This window comes from Hyaena hyaena, unplaced genomic scaffold (assembly GCF_003009895.1).
Source record: "Hyaena hyaena isolate Hyena2069 unplaced genomic scaffold, ASM300989v1 scaffold_315, whole genome shotgun sequence".
Lineage (NCBI taxonomy): Eukaryota > Metazoa > Chordata > Mammalia > Carnivora > Hyaenidae > Hyaena > Hyaena hyaena.
In genome coordinates, this window is record NW_024080948.1 from 986,969 (window position 1) to 1,004,415 (window position 17,447).

Below are 17,447 nucleotides of genomic sequence, written 5' to 3' on the forward strand. Positions count from 1 at the left end.
AGCCTGGAACCACCTTTACCCTCCTTCTGCCTTGGACACCCGGGTCAGCCTGGGACAAAACCCAACCATGCTAGAATAGGGGTAAGAAGCCTGGAAGAGGTCCCTACCTGCAAAGGAAGGAGCTTTCCAGGCCTCTGGGAAAAGAAGGAGGGAAGGAAGCAGGGATGCAGAGCTGGAAGGAGTGGGAAGAGAAACCCCAGCAGCCCACATGCCGCCTGTCACTTACTGGCTTTCCCTACAGAACACTGAGTCATGTTGCAGTCCCCCTCTTCCCTGAAGCCACTCTGCACTCTGCCAGAGGCAGGGGAAGACATGAAAAGTGGTAGAGCTGTGCGTTGAGGAAGAGAAGACACTAGATAAAGCTTCTGGGAGCCTGAGATCTGGATCCACTTAAGAGCTCATGGCTCCCTCATTTGCCCTCTTTAAGAATGTTTTTTCATAGACCTTGGTTGTCTCAGGTAGAGCATGCACCTCTTGATCTGGGGGTTGTAAGGTGGAGTCCCATATTGGGTGTAACTATTACTTAAAAATAAAATCTTTAGGGGCTGACTCAGTCACTCAGTCTTCTGAGTGCGTGACTCTTGATCTTGGGGTCATGTGAGCCCCATGTTGGGTGTAGAGATTACGTAAATATTTAAATAAATAAATAAATAAATAAATAAATAAATAGGGGTCCCTAGGTGGCTCAGTCAGTAAGCATCTGACTTCAGCTCAGGTCATGATCTCAGGTTCGTAATTTCAAGCCCACATTTGGTGAGCTTGAGCCCTGCTTCTCTCTCTCTCTCTCTCTCTCTGCCTCTCATTTACTTGTATCCTCTCTCTAAATAAATAAATAAATAAAATTAAAAATTAAAAAACACTATTTCTTCATCTGCAAAATGAGGTACACTAGTTTTGTCCCTAGTCACCTTAGTCACTTCCTCCCAAGTACGGTTGCCAGAGTCAGAAAATAAAAACTTAGGATGCTCGATTAAATTTGAATTTCAGATAAACAATGAATAACTTTTTAGCATTAATACGTGACAAACATTGATGTAATATAGTTATGCTAAAATTATTTTCATTGTCTAAAATTCAAATTTTGAGCACCTGGGTGGCTGAGTTTTTTGAGCTTCTTGATTTTGACTCAGGTAATGATCTCATGGTTCATGGGATGGAGACCCACATCAGGCTCTGTGCTGACAGCATGGAGCCTGCTTGGGATCCTCTCTCTCCCTCTCTCTTCCCCTCCCCGGCTTGTGTGTGCCTGCATACACATATGCGCACAGTAGCTCTCTCTCAAAATAAATGAACTTTATTTTTTTTTAATGTTTTATTTATTTTTGAGAGAGAGAGAGCATGAGCAGGGGAGGGTCAGAGAGAGAGGGAGACACAGAATCTGAAGCAGGCTCCAGGATCGGAGCTAGCTGTCAACACAGAGCCTGAAGCATGGCTCAAACCCACGAACTGTGAGATCATGACCTGAGCTGAAGTCAGATGCTTAACCACCTAGGGGCCCCAAATAAAATGAACTTTAAAACAAAATAAAATTTAAATTTAACTGGACATCTGCATTTATCTGGAAACCCTATTCCCAGGGCCTTATACACTTTTTCCATTAGGGTTAGTAAACTTAAATTCCTCTAAGGGCCAATAAGGTAAAAGGAAAAATAACAGCCAATGTTTACTTTCTACATTGTAATCACCAAATAGAGTCCCATGTGTTTTACATGAACTATCTCATTGGATACTCCCAGCAACCTGGGTTGGGTGCTCAGTTTCCAAATCTATAAATATGCCCTACCTTGTGGGTCATTATGAGGATTAAATGAGTAATGAGTATGTAAAAGATTTGGAACAGTGCCAAGCAGGCACATAGCAAGCACTCAATAAACAATAGCTATAGTTTTCCCCATTTATGCAGACTAGGACGTAAAGTAACCAGCACATGGTCACATATATAGCAAGACGCAAAGCCAGGATTTGAAGTCAAACCTACAACATTGGCAACCAATTTAAAGTGTTTAAAACTTCTGTGTGTTCCACCAACAGGAAAATGGATAAACTGTGTTATAGACATTCATGCAATGGAATACTACTAGGAAAATTTTAAAAATTACACAAAATAGATAAGTTTCAGACATCATGCTAAAAGAAAGAAGCCTTATACAAAAGAGTATACAATCTATAATTCTATTTGTACAATGTTTTAGAATAGGTAAAACCTAATCAATTGTGAAAAATTCACAGTAGTGGTTGCCTCTAACAGGAGGGAATTTTTGGAGGTGTTGAAAATGTTCTCTCAGTACCTTGTTAGGGATGTGGATTCCACGATTGCATGCATTTGTCACAATTCAGCAAAAGGTATACTTGAGATCTATGCATATCACTGTATGTAAAATTAAGCCAAAAACCAAAAGCAAATATTGAACTCTAACAGTAGGTATGTTGAAATATCTAGAGGTAGAATGAACTCTGCAGCTTCTTTGAATTGCATCAAAGAGTAAGATAGATGGATGGAGGGCTAGATGAATGAATACATACATGACAAAGCAAATATAGTAAGCTGTTAACAACCATAGAATCTAGGTGGTAGATAGATGGATGTTCACCGCACAATTCTTTCAATTGTTCTATATGTTTGAAATTTTTCATTAATAGGAGCACCTGGGTGGCTCAGTTGGTTAAGCACCTGACTTTTGATCTCAGCTCAGGTCATGATCTCAGGTTGCAAGTTCAAGCCCAGTGTCATGCTGTGTTCTGGCAGAGTGAAGCCAGCTTGGGATTCTGTCTCTCCTTCTTTCTGCCCCTGCCCCCTCCCCCTTTCTTCAAAATAAATAAACTTAAAAACAAAAAGGAAAAGTTTCATAATAAAATATTGGGTAGGGGGTAAATTCTGTACAAACAAAATGCAGTCCACCTTCAGGGCTAGATTTGTAACCCTTGATTCATTCCCAGACATGCTTGTTCCTCTTTTTTCTTTTCTTTTCTTTTCTTTTTCTTTTTTTTTTTTTTTTTTTTTACATAGGCTCTATGCCCAATGTGGAGCTTGAACTCATGATCCTGAGATCAAGAGTCACATGTTCTACTGACTGAGCCAGCCAGGGGACCCTGTTTGTGTCTTTTAAACTACAAACTGACACGATTTTATTTCCAAAATTCCTTTCTCATCACTTCTGTCCCAATATTCCTCTTAATGTGTTCCAGTCCCCTCCCTACTATTTCCTGGGCTTTCTGGGTCTCTGTTGACATCTGAAAATTGGAGTCATATGTCTATTTTATCAAAAGGCAGCAGACTGGACCATTTAGTCTCTCCTTCCCCAAACCATAAGTTCTTCAAGGGCAAAGCCATGGTCTTATCCATCCCTGTATTTCCTCTGGCATATAATAACACCTTAAGGATGCTCAGGAACTGCTTGGATAAAACTTTATTTATAAATTGTGAAAGGAGACAGAGACACACTGAGTGCCCACTGTATGTCCTGAACTAGATGTGCCAATATTCATCCCCAGTGAGGTAGGAGGCATTGTGATTACTACTTTTCTAGAGGTGGAAACAGAGGTCAGAAAGGGTTGAGTGACTTGCCAAAATTCACAGAGAATGCAAGAAACAGACCTGACATTTCAACCTAGGACTATCTCTTTCACCTACTTCGCAACTGTCTCTTCTTGAATCAATGCAAAAAAGAGACTCTGCTTCTCTGTAATCCTTCAGATTTTCCATACTGAATATAGAAGCAGAAAAAAAGTTATAAAAATAAATAGCCATAAGGAGCTCTGAGCACTTCCTCCTGCAGTTTTTGGGAGGACTGAGATTCAGATGAGTGACTGCAGGACTAAAGAACTCCTTTGGGTAATAAACAGCATGTCAGAGCTTCTACTCTTGTTCATTATCCCCAGTTCCCTCTGTTCTTGCTCCCAAACCTAAAGTTGTCCTCCTCCTAGTAAAGCCCTACAGATTGCAGATCAGAATTATTTCTTGCCTATAGTACTCACTGGAAATGTCTATCTTAAACCAGAATTTATATCTCTTCTTAAAAAATTAAAATCATGCATACAATTCCTCAGGCAAAAAAAAGAGTCAAGCAACAAGTATCCAGGTCACCTTATGCAAGCTGGGAAGGTGTCAGACCAGAAACAATCCTGGGAATGTTAGAGCTCAGCCTCCATTTATGCAAACTTCTGAGGTGGCAAAGGTTGCAATTAGATATATGGGGACTATGACTTTGTTTTCAGTCCTAAATTGGAGGGAAGGAGGGGCAGGTCCTGCAAGGTTAAATGGTCCAGTCATCTGTGTTTCTTGGTAATATATAGTAATATATGCTGAAACAATACATAGCTAATGCATTGAGCTAATATATTTCACAATAGTCCTTAGGATGTGGATAAAGTAGAAATTTAGCAAAGTAAAGCTATGACCTGCTATCTTTTTTTTTTAAGTTTATTTATGTATTTTGAGAGAGAGAGTGAGCATGAGGGAGGGGCAAAGAGAGAGAATCCCAAGCAGGCTCTGCACCAATTCAGGGCTCAGACTCACATACTGTGAGATCCTGACCTAAGCCAAAGTCAAGAGTCACATGCTCAACTGATTGAGCCACCCAGGTGCCCCAAGTTGCTATGTTTTCATTATTAGATTTGCTTATAACAAAAAGTTTGATACCTCAGATGTGTTAGCAAGAGTGTGAGAAAACGGCCATGCTCACTGCTGATTGGTATGATGCCAGATGTGTTTTAGGAAGATAATTTGGCCACATTTATTGAAATTAGAAATACATACATCACGATATCCATATGTAAAAAGATGAACTTAAACTACCCCTATTTTATACCATACACAAAAAAATAACTCAAATGGATCAGAAACCTACAGACAAGAGTCAAACTATAAGACTTTTGGGAGACACTGGAGAAAAATCTTCCATATTTTGGGTTAGGACAAAAGTTTCTTGGATATGACACAACAAGTTATCTATTCAAAAATTTTGATATATTAGACCATCAAAATTAAAATTTTTTTGTTTCAAAAGGTATTTTTTATGAATTGTTCAATTTTTTTTAAAGATTAATTGATTGATTGACTGATACATATAATCTCTACACCCAACATGGAGCTTGAACTCATGACCCCAAGATCAAGAGCTGTATGCTCTTCTGACTAAACCAACTAGGCACCTTGGTTTAATTTTAAATGATTGATTTTATGTTTTGTGAATTTTGCCCCCATAAAATTTTTTAAAGATACTATTAAAAGCATTTAAAATTTTTAGAAAAGGGGGGTATGCCTGGGTGGCTCAGTCAGTTAAGCATCCAACTTCAGACGTGATTTGTGGGTTCAAGCCCTGCATTGAGCTCTGTGCTGACATCTCAGAGCCTGGAGCCTGCTTTGGATTCTGTGTCTCCACCCTCTCCCTGTTCACACTCTGTGTGTGTCTCTCCCTAGAAGATTAATAAACACTGAAAAAATATTTTTTTGAAGATACCATTAAGAAAATGAAAGAAGGGGTGCCTGGATGGCTCAGTCAGTAGACTGTGTGACTCTTGATCTCAGGGTCATGAATTCAAGCCTCACATTGGGTGTGGAGCCTACTCAAAAAAATAAAAATAAGGGGTACCTGGGTGGCTCAGTCAGTGGACTGTGTGACTCTTGATCTCAGGGTTGGGGGTTCAAGCCCATGTTGGATGTAGAAATTACTTTAAAAAATTAAATCTTAAAAAAATAATAAAATAGGGTACCTGGTGGCTCTGTTGGTTCAGCGTCTGACTTTGGCTCAGGTCATGATCTTACGGCTTTGAGTTCAAGCTCTCTGTTGTCAGTATGGAGCCCACTTCAGATCCTCTCTTCCCCTCTCTTTCTGCATCTCCCCCACTCATGCTCTCTCTTTCAAAAAATAAAATTATAAAAATGGTCAATACTTTATTTTAAAAAAAGAAAAGAAAAAATAAAAGACAAGCTACAGATTGGGAGAAAATATTTGCTCAGAATATTTGTATCCAGAATATACAAAGAACTGTCAAAACTCAATAAGAAGAAGACAAACAACTCCCTTAAAAAATGAGCATTTTGGGGGGGCACCTGGGTAGCTCAGTCACTTGAAAGTCAAACTTTGGTTCAGATCATGATCTCTCTATTTATGAGTTCAAGCTTCGCATCAGGCTTGCTGCTGTCAGTGCAGAGCCCTCTTTGGATCCTCTCTCTCTCTCTTTCTCTCTGCTCCTCCCCCATTCATGCGCGCTCTCTCTCTTTCTCAAAAATAAATAAAACATTTCTAAAAATGAGCATTTTTACCATTTCACCAAAGAAGCTACAGGATGGACTAATAAGCACATGGAAAGATTTCCAACATCATTAGTCATTAGTGAAATGCAAATTAAAATCACAATGACATGCCATTTTACACCCACGAGAATGGTTATAATAATAATAAAAATCAGACAGTGATAAACAGTGGTAAGAATGTGGAAAAACAGGAAGTCTTATACATTGCTGGTAGGGATGTAAAATGGTACAGACACTCTGGAAAACAGTTTCTTGGTTTCTTAAAAAGTTAAATATAAATTTATTATATGACCCAATGATTCCACTTCTAGGTATTTATCCAAGGAAAATGAAAATATATGAACACCAATGACTTGCCTGTAAATGTTCACAGAGATATTATTCATAATAGCCACAAAGTGAAAATAAAAAACAACTCAAATGTCCATTAATCAGTGAATGAATTTTTAAAACTCTGTTATAGCTATACAATGGAATACTATTCAGTTATAAAAAGGAATGAGTTATCGATACATGCTATGTCATGATTGAACCTCAAAACATTAAGCTAAATGAAAAATGCTGGACACAAGAGATCACATCTTGTATGACTCCATGGTAAGTACATGAAACGTCCAGAAAAGGCAAATCTATAGAGACAGAGAGCAAATAAGTGGTTGCCTGGGTTGGGGTATTAGAATGGAAATTAATTGTCAATGACCATGAGGGATCTTATTGGAGTGATGAAAAATATTCTAAAAAGAAATTATGATGATAGTCGCACAGCTCAATAAATTTGCTACAAATCATTGAATTTAAATTGGGTGAATTTTACGATATGTTAATTATACCTCTATAAAGTGGTTTTAAAAAACACATATGCCAAAAAAAAAAATACAAAAAGCCCCACATATGCCGGTTGCTCCAGTAGTTCCATCTCTAGGAAATACAGATAATATGCAATGAGCAAAATAGCGGCTGAATCTGATTATTTATCATAGCATTGTTTTTAATAGGAAAAAACTGGAAATAAGGTCCATCAGTAGGGGATGAGATAAATCATGGTACTGGAAAACTCTCCAACCTTTTAAAAAAAAAAAAAAAAAAGCAAGGGAGATCTATATACACTAAAAGGAAATAGACTCCAATTTATTTTACGTAGAAAATAAAGCATAAACAGTTGGTAAAGAAAAAATTAAAATAAGTAGACTATCCATTTGCTTGTACTTGCATAGAATATCTCTGGAAGACACAAAGGAAATTAATAAAGAGGATGTTCTTAAAGGAATTGAGTGGCTGGGAGAAAAGGGTGGGAGGAAAACATTTTCTTTCTACACCTTTTCATACTCTTTGAATAGTGTATCAAATGCTTATATTAGCTATTTGAAAAATAGAAGTGTAGAAAATAACTAAAATTATTTTTAAAAAGTGAGTTGGTTTGGGGGCTCCTGGGTGGGTGGTTCAGTTGGTTAAGTGTCCAACTTCAGTTCAGGTCATGATCTCGCGGTCTGTGGGTCCAAGCTCCACCTTTGGCTCTGTGCTGACAGCTCAGAGCCTGGAGCCTGCTTCAGATTCTATGTCTCCCTCTCTCTATGCCCCTCCCCCACTCATGCTCTGTCTGTCTCTCTCTCTCTCAAAAATAAATAAACATTTAAAAAAATCTTTTTAAGTGAGTTGATTTAAAGAAAATATGAATAAGTCATGTCGCAGAGTGTATGCAAAGGACAAATCACTAAGACAGCATGATGACAAGTCAACCCAAGGCCATCCATCAAGGTGGCCAACGTGAACCTGCCTATCTGGTGGCTCCACACCCAGCTCTGCCTCCCCTGGGGTTGGAGAGGGACAGGGGCGGGGCCTCTGAACCTTGAGCCTTTCAAACATTGCCCAACATAATGGATGTGGAAGGAGCTGTTAGAAACCTGTGCTGCTGCCTGAGAAGGTAAGAATGAGCCTCCAGACACCAAGCTTCATCACAATCCTGCTGCCACCAGGGAGGGGCAGGCCAGCTGGATCTTTTGGACTCCCACGGCAATACCCCAGTCCCAGAGAGTAGAAAGAGGAAGGGCTTTCTTCCACTTTTCTGCAGCTGAAATGCAGAACTTAGGATGTGGAGTCAATCCTGGTTCTGCTGCTTATTTGCTGTGCAACCTCAGGGAAGTCACCCGACTAATTTGAACCTCAGTTTCCACAGTTGTAAACATGGAGATGATCCTTTTAGAAATACATATAGATGGGGGCACCTGGGTGGCTTAGTCGGTTAAGCGTCCGACTTTCGACTTTCGCTTAGGTCATGATCTCACGGTTTGTGGGTTCGAGCCCCGCGTCAGGCTCTGTGCTGGCTGCTAGCTCAGAGCCTGGAGCCTGTTTCAGTCTGTGACTCCCTCTCTCTCTGACCCTCCCCTGCTCACGCTGTCTCTCTCTCTCCTAGAAATAAATAAAACATAAAAAAAAAAAAGAAATACATATAGATGAAATAAAGCAACACACAAAGGAATGTAAGAGAACAACCCAAATGTTATCAATGAGAGAATGAATAAAATAGATTATGGCATATTCGTACAATGAAATACATAATAAAAAGCATAAACCACCACTACATGTGAAAAAAATAGATGAATTTGCACAAACATAATGATAAATGAAAGAAGCTAAATAGGGGCAACTGGATGGCTCAGTCAGTTAAGTGTCTGACTCTACATTTTGGCTCAGGTCATGATCTCATAGTTCATGAGACTGAGTGCCACGTTGGGCTCTACACTTACAGCATGGAGTCTGCTTAGGGTTCTCTCTGTCCCTCTTTCTCTGCCCCTCCCCCACTGGTGCGTGTGCGTGTGCGTGTGCTCTCTCTCTCTCTCTCTCTCAAGACAAATAAATGAACATTAGAAAAGAAAGGAAGAAAAGAAGCTAGGGGTACTTGGGTGGCTCAGTCGGTTAAGCGCCTGACTTCAGCTCAGGTCATGATCTCACCATTCCTGGGTTCAAGCTTTGCATCGGGCTCTGTGCTAACAGCTCAGAGTCTGGAGTCTGCTTCAGATTCTGTGTCTCCCTCCCTCTCTGCCCCTCCCCTGCTCATGCTCTGTCTCTGTCTCTCTCTCTCAAAAATAAAACATTGAAAGAAAGAAAGAAAGAAAGAAAGAAAGAAAGAAAGAAGCTAAACAAAAAAAGAATATACACCCATAAAAAGTATACTTGTATACATTTTCTTTTAATGTTTAAGAATAGGCAAAACAAACATAAGGTAATAGAGGTAAGAATACTGGTTTCTCAGGGCACCTGGGTGGCTCAGTCAGTTAAGCGTCCAACTTCGGTTCAGGTCATGATCTCACAGTTCGTGGGTTCGAGTCCAGCATCAGGCTCTGTGCTGACAGCTAGCTCAGAGCCTGGAGCCTGCTTCAGATTCTGTGTCTCCCTCTCTCTCTGACCCTTCCCCTGCTCACACTGTGTGTGTCTCTCTCAGAAATAAATAAAACATTAAAAAAAATTTTTTTTAAAGAATACTGGTTTCTCTGGAGCATCAGAAATTAGCTGGGAGGGGTCATGAGAGAGCCTTCTGGGACATAGGTAATATTTTGTATTATTGATCTGGTTACACAAAAACCTATACACATACATATAAATTTGAATTGTACACTTGATATTTATGTACTTCACTATATAGATGTTATAAATCAATAGAAATTTTTGAGAATAGGGGTGCCTGGGTGGCTCAGTAGGTTGGGCATCCAACTTCAGCTCAGGTCATGATCTCGAAGTTCACAGGTTTGAGCCCCACGTCAGGCTCTGTGCTGATGGCTCAGAGCCTGGAACCTGCTTCAGATTCTGTGTCTCCCTCTCTCTCTGCTCCCCCTCCCTTCCTCGCTGCTCATGCTCTGTCTCTGTCTCTCTCAGAAATAAATAAATATTTAAAAAATTTTTTTCAAACAGGAAATTTTTGAGAATAAAAAAGAGAGAACAATGAACACAGGGTTCAAAGAATGGTCACTGCAGTGGAGGAAAGGCTTGGGTATGGAAGAGGGCAAATGGCTGTGAGGTTCTGCATTTTATTTTGGGATGGTGGATTCACAAGCACCTATATAATTACTTCAAAACATTGATTAAATAACTCAAAAACACATTTAAAATAATACAAATAATACACATACCTGATAGAGTTGCTATGGAGCACGTCAACCAGAAATCTTAGTTGCAAAAAAAGAAACCAACTCTCTCCAGTTTGAGGAGGAAAGAAATTCAATAAAGGATCTTGGGTAGCTCATAGAACGTCCATGAGAGCCAAACCACCAGTCTTGGGGACTGTGTACAATAAGGAGCAACTCCCGAAAGCACCCCGAGATTTCAGGCCAGGAGACATGCCAGGATCACTATCGTGGGGATGGATACTGCAGCTTGCTTTGCCAGCCCTGAGCTCTGGATGCTCCCAATAGCTACCACGCTTACTTTTTTGTGCCTCATTTGTGAAATAGAAACAATATTTTATATGTGTGTGTATACATGTATTTAAATTATTTATATTTAATATATGTATATTAGGGGTGTGTGGACATGTATATGAAATCACTTGCATAGAATGCTAAGCCAGATGCCAGGGACCCTTTAAGAACCCACTCAGTTAGGGTTAGCAATGATAAGGTCATGTGGCAGCCAACAGGACTTGTTTTGGAACACAGGAAAGACACCTCCAAAGCTTCCAGAGAATTCTTGCAGGAAATTTGACAGGCAAAGCCAGCCTGCTTTGGCTGATGGGAGTCAGGAAACATGCAATTCTTTTTAAAAGTTATTTTAATAAGAATGTGTTATACTATGATGCCCATGATTTCATTTAATTTTCATAATTTGCAAAGGACAAGGACTGTGAGAACTAACCGTTCTCAGGATGGAATTCAGCTCTGCAACTTCCTGCCTGTGTGGTCACAGACAAGTGACTATCTCTCTGGGCCTTTGTGTTCTCATCTGTAAAATGGATAAAATAATTAGATGTCATGAGGCCTAAATGAGAAAGGACATATTGCCATGTTTGGCACAGAGCGGGTGCTTGTTAAAGGTAACAGAAGCAGGTGCTGTTATTTTCATTGTCATGATCATTTCTCTTACAGTCCATGTCAGAAGAAGTCATGGGACAGGATGTGGCACAGCAGAATCTGGAGCTATTGCTCGGCCTCCAGGGTGGAACAGGTTCTGGAGCAAAGTCAGCTAAAGGGGAAGAGAAAAAGCCCATGACAGTGAACAGAATGTAGGATTCAAAGATGATGAGGGCAGGTGGCTGGGGTAAGCCAGCAGAGGCCAGCGCTGCAGGAGTGGAGGCTGAACTCACTGATTCAACAGAGTAGAGGTTTGACCCAGGCTCCAGGGTTAGGCAGAGCCGGCATCAAATTTCAGCTCCATAGTCAACATCACTGTGTGACCTTAAGAATGCTCCCTGGGACACCTGCGTGGCTTAGTTGGTTAAGCATCTGGCTTCGGCTAAGGTCATGATCTCAAATTTGTGGGTTTCAGCCCCACATTGGGATCTGTGATGATGGTGAGGAACCTGTTTTGGATTCTCTGTGTCCCTCTCTCTCTGCCTATCCCCCATTTGTGTGTGTGTGTGGGTGTGTGTGTGTGGGTGTGTGTGTGCTTGCGCACGCGCGCGCTTTCTCACTTTCTCTCAAGAATAAACATTAAAGAAAATAAAGAATGCTTCTCACCATCTCTAAGTTCTATTTGCTCCCCTCCAGAAAGCCTGGTTGTTTTACTTCTCACCTCTACTCCTGACATCCTTCTAAGATGATTAGTTCAATATCACAGCCTTCCTTGGCCTCCTCACCCTCAGTGACTTTGGTCTCCCAGGGTCAAACCTGAACACCAAGTCTGAACTCTTGATTTCCCTTTACCGCTTCCTCTCCTTTCTTCTGTAGAGGCCAGTGACATACGGATTATTTTGAATTGAAGCTACTTGGGAAGTGACCAGTGCAAGGATACTCAGACCCTCCTCTGTTCTGCTGAAGTATGGAAACAAATCTCCCATATGAAAAAAACTTTCCCGGGGTGGTTGGGTGGCTCAGTTGGTTAAGTGCTGACTTTGGCTCAGATCATGATCTTGTGATCCATAAGTTCAAGCCCTGCATCCGGCTCTATGCTGACAGCTCAGAACTTGGAGCCTGCTTTGGACCCTGTGTGTGTCTCTCTCTCTGCCCCTTCCCCACTTGCATTCCAACTGTCTGTCTGTCTGTCTGTCTCTCTCTCTCTCTCTCTCTCACACACACACACACACATACACACACATTTAAAAAGTTAAAAAAAAAAAAGAATAAAACTCCCTGTACTAGGGAGTAAAAGGATATCCTTATCACCAGAGATAGGAACTTTAAAGCCCAGAAAGCTGTAGAAACAAACCTTGATACTTTTTTACTAATCTACTACCTAAGCACAAATTCCACTTAGAATTCCTTACTAATTAAAGCCTCCAAACATCTGTTTTCTTTATCCTGTCAATTCCTCACAAACTTAGTGTCTCTTCGTCAAAATTGTATAAAAACTGCCTGTGGTGGTCATTTGTTCAGGTCTCAATTTCATCATCGGGCCTCTGTGTGCACATAATAAAACTTTGGGGGTTTTTTTCCTGTTAATCTTTCTAATGTAAATTTAACTCTTAGTCCAGGTAGAAGACCTTGAAGGGTAGAGGAAGAATTTTTCCCTCCCTACACATCATTGACCTCACTGAGACCACAAATTGTTGGCCTTGATACACTGCTCACACATCCCGTCGGCTTCCATGTGCCTTCCATGGATTCCCTGCTCTATCACTTTGGTCAACTCCTTGCCCCATCCTCCCCTGGGTAATTCCCAACCCAGAACGAGCCCCATCATCTGTCTCCCTTCTCTGGCAGCCATGTTGAATACAGCTGGAGAAAACCACACATCTGAGCTTTGTTTTACTATTGATTCAAGTACATAAACCCAAGTGGGGTCTCAGCCTTACAGGATAATGCCTTTGGCTCACTCTATCAGACAACTATTTCATACATTCTCCTCTCCTTCAAACCTCTCTCAACAATTCTCTTCACTTTCAGCTGGCAATGTTGTCGTAAGTTCCTTGAGGAAATGGAAGTCAAGAGAATTCCTTTACTTTCTCATCTGTGCCAAATAAAGAGATATCTCTCACCCTATCTAAAACTGTCTCCTCCATTGATGCTCTGGGTCTCAGGGTCCCAATCCCTTTCACCCTCTCATTTCTACTCTCTTCTGCTTCACTAGTTTTTCCCTCTCTGTTGGTTTATTCTGTCAGCAAGTGAACATGTTTTGGATCCTACCACATCAAAAAATAAGTAAGCAACTCTCTTTTGATTCTTTTTCCCCTTTACCTGTATTTCTATCCTCTGTTCCCTTTCATAGCCAGACTTCTTCAAAAAATGAACTCAATTTGGTATCTCTGCTTTCTCCCTTCACATTTACTCTTTACCTTACTCTAGTCTAGCTTCTGTCTCCTTCTTTCCACTGAAATTGCCTTTTTAAAAAATCTTTTATTTTTGAGAGAGAGAGAGACCGAGTGTGAGCAGAAGAGAAACAGAGAGAGAGGGAGACATAGAATCTGAAGTAGGCTCCAGGCTGAGCTGTCAGACAGGGGGCTTGAACTCACAAACTGCAAGTTCATGACCTGAGCTGAAGTCAGACGCTTAACCAACTGAGCCACCTAGGTGCCCCTGAAATTGCTTTAAAAAAAAAAAAAAAAAAAAAAACACTTTCTTTAAGTTTATTTATCTTTTATGAGAGAGATAGAGAGAGTGCAAGCTGGGGAGAGGCAGAGAGAGGCAGAGAGAGGCAGAGTCCTAAGCAGGCTCTGCGTTGACAGATGCCTGGGGCTCAAACTCACGAAATCTTGAGATCATGATCTGAGCTGAAATTAAGAGTCAGACACTTAACTGACTGAGCCACCCAGGCACCCCTGAAATTGCTTTTCTTATGGCCACCAACAACTGCTATGTTTCCAAATCTAGTGGGCATTCTCACGCACTGCCTGGGTGAGATATCAAGTCTCCTCACTTGCTATGTGGCCTCAGGGGAGTTGTCTAATCTCTCTGTAACTCAATTCCCCACATAGAGAATGGACATGGTAACCATGCTGACCCCACAGGCTAACTACAAAGATTAAATGGGTAGCTGTGTATAAGGTACTAAACACAGTGCCTGGCTGTCTAGGAAAAATTCACTGTTTTCTTGTACTCTCACACTGCAACTCCCACACTCACAACATTTCTGACGCCAGATGTGTGTGTATTTCCACACCAAGCAATACTGACACTAACTGTCTGGACTTAGCATGGTTCCCACAGGTAAAGGGCTCCCTCAGGCCAATAAGACACCTACTTCAGACACCAATAACAAGTAGTGGGCCCCCAGGTTAACACAACTTCTGTCACACTTGGCTACAAATTGGAGGGTCCCATGAACTCCTTCTCAAGTTTGGTAATTTGTTAGAATGGCTCACAGAACCCAGGAGAACAATTTTCTTACTATCACTGATTTATTATCAAGGATATTTTAAAGGATACAAATGAATAACCAGATGAAGATACACATAGTGTGACATCTAGAAACATCTGCCCTGTGGACTTAGGGTGCACCACTGTCCTGGCACATGGATGTGTTTACCACACACCCCAAACTTTTGGGATTTTTATAGACATTTCATCACATAGTTAATGATTCTTCCTTTTTTTTTTTTTTTTTTTTTAAGATTTTATTTTTAAGTAGTCTCTACACCCAACATCGGGCCAACCCTGAGATCAAGAGTTGCATACTCCATTGACTGAGCTGGCCAGATGCCCCTTCTTAGTTAATGATTCTTGGTCATTAACTCAATCTCCAACTCCTGTCCATTCCCTGAGGTTGTGGGGTTGCAACTTCTAAGCCTCTAATCATGACTTGGTCTCTCTGGTGACCAGCCCCCATTCCAGAAGTTATTCAGGAACCCAGCAAGAGTTGACTCATTAGAATAAAAGATGCTATCACCCAGAAAATTCCAAGGGATCTAGGAGCTCTGTGCCAGAAACCAGGGACAGAAACTTATATATATATATATTTTTTCCTATTATTTCATGCTGGAATATAAAAAACTATCCAATAAATATATTTTTGTTATTATTAGCAGCATCTGTCTATGTCATGTGTGAGCTGTCAATACAACTGTGGACCCTCCATTGGTAATGAAAAACTCTCCCCTGGGTCCCTGTGACACCTCAAATTCCACCTTTTATTCCTACCAACTGTTGCACCTGACATCTAAATGCTACTGTCCTTGGGGACTGGTTCTTTTCTCCATCAAAGTGACATAATTCATTCCCATGGCTTAAAATGAATAAGGAATAATACAGTGACTTCTGAACACAGAGAGTCTGCATACTTAAGGAATATGTATTCTGAAAACCAAAGCTTCATTTGGTGTTTTACTGCTACTATTAATACTGGCATGGTAATTTTGGAACTACTGAATGTATGCATAGTATAGGATAAAGCAAATAAGAAAATATGTTATTATTAAGGATCAGGAGCACCTGGATGTTTCAGTTGGTTAAGCGCCAGACTCTTGATATCAGCTCTGATTGTGATCTCCCATGAGATCAAGCCCTGCGTCGGGCTCTGTGCTGGGTGTGGAGCCTGCTCAAGATTCTCTCTCACTCTCTTTTTCTTTGTCTTTGTCTCTCTCTCTCCCTCTGCCCCTCCCCAACTCATTCTCTCTCTCTCTCAAAAAAAAAAGCATAAATAACAATAATAAATAGAACCAGCCTGTCAATTTCTACAAAAAGCCCACTAGAATTTTTAATTGGGATTGCATTGAATTTCTAGGTCAGTTTGGGGAGAATTAAGTCTTGTGACCCATAATACAGTATATTTCTCCATTTAATTAAGGCTTTAAGTCTTTATTTAAGTCTTTAAGTCTCTCAGCAGTGTTCTGCAGTTTTCAGAGTACAGAGATATTTCATATCCTTTACCAAACTTATTCCTAAGTATTTCATAGCTTTGAATGCTACTATAAATAATATTTTTATTCCAATTTCTAGTTATTCATTGCTAGTATAGAGAAATGCAATTTATTTTTGTATATTGATCTTTTTATTAGTTCTAGCAGTGTTTTAAAAAGCAGATTCCCCTGGGTTTTTTTTTTCTACATAGGCAATTATGTCATCATATTTGGAAATTTTTCAGCCATTATAGCTTCAAATAATTTTTCTATCTCACCTTCAGAGAGCCCAGTTACATGTCTGTTAGACTCCTTGATGTTATCTCACAGCTCAGTGATGCTCTGTTCATTATTTTTAATTTTTTTATGTTTACTCTTTGAGAGACAAAGAGAGAGAGAACACAACCCAGGGAGGGGCAGAGAGAGGGAGACAGAGGATCTGAAGCAGATCCTGTGCTGACAACAGAGAGCCCAGTGTGGGGCTCTAACTCAGGAACCTGAGCCAAAGTCGGAGGCTCAACCCAATGAGGCATACAGATACCCCTGAGTCAGTTTCCATTCATTCTTCTTCTCATTATTTCCTGCTTGGCATGACTAGTACATTTTTCTATTGAATGCCAGCTATCGGGAATGTTACCTGTTGGCTGATGGATATTTTTTTTTAATTTTTTTAATGTTTTATTTATTTTTGAGAGAGACAGAGACAGCGTGAGCAGGGGTGGGTCAGAGAGAGAGGGAGACACAGAATCCGAAGACAGGCTCTAGGCTCTGAGCACAGAGCCCGATGCAGGGCTCTAACCCACAAGCAGTGAGATCATGACCTGAGCTGAAGTCAGATGCTCAACCAACTGAGCCTCCCAGGCCCCTGGCTGCTGGATATTTTTGTAACTCTATGTGTATTCTTGAACTCTTTTCTGAGATGCAGTTATTTGGAAACAGTTTGACCCTTTTGAGTCTTGCTTTTAAAAATAGGTGGGACCAGGCGCACCTGGATGGCTCAGTTGGTTAAGCGTCCGACTTCAGCTCAGGTCATGATCTCATGGTCCATGAGCTCAAGCCCCGCACTGGGCTCTGTGCTGACAGCTCAGAGCCTGGAGTCTGCTTCAGATTTTGTGTCGCCATCTGTCTCTCTGTCTCTCTCCTGCTCTCACACTGTCTCTCTCTCTCTCTCTCAAAAATAAATAAATATTTAAAATTTTTAAAAAAAATAAAAAAGAATAGGTGGGACCAAAGCAGTGCTTAGTCTAGGACTAATTTTTTTCTCCACGCTGA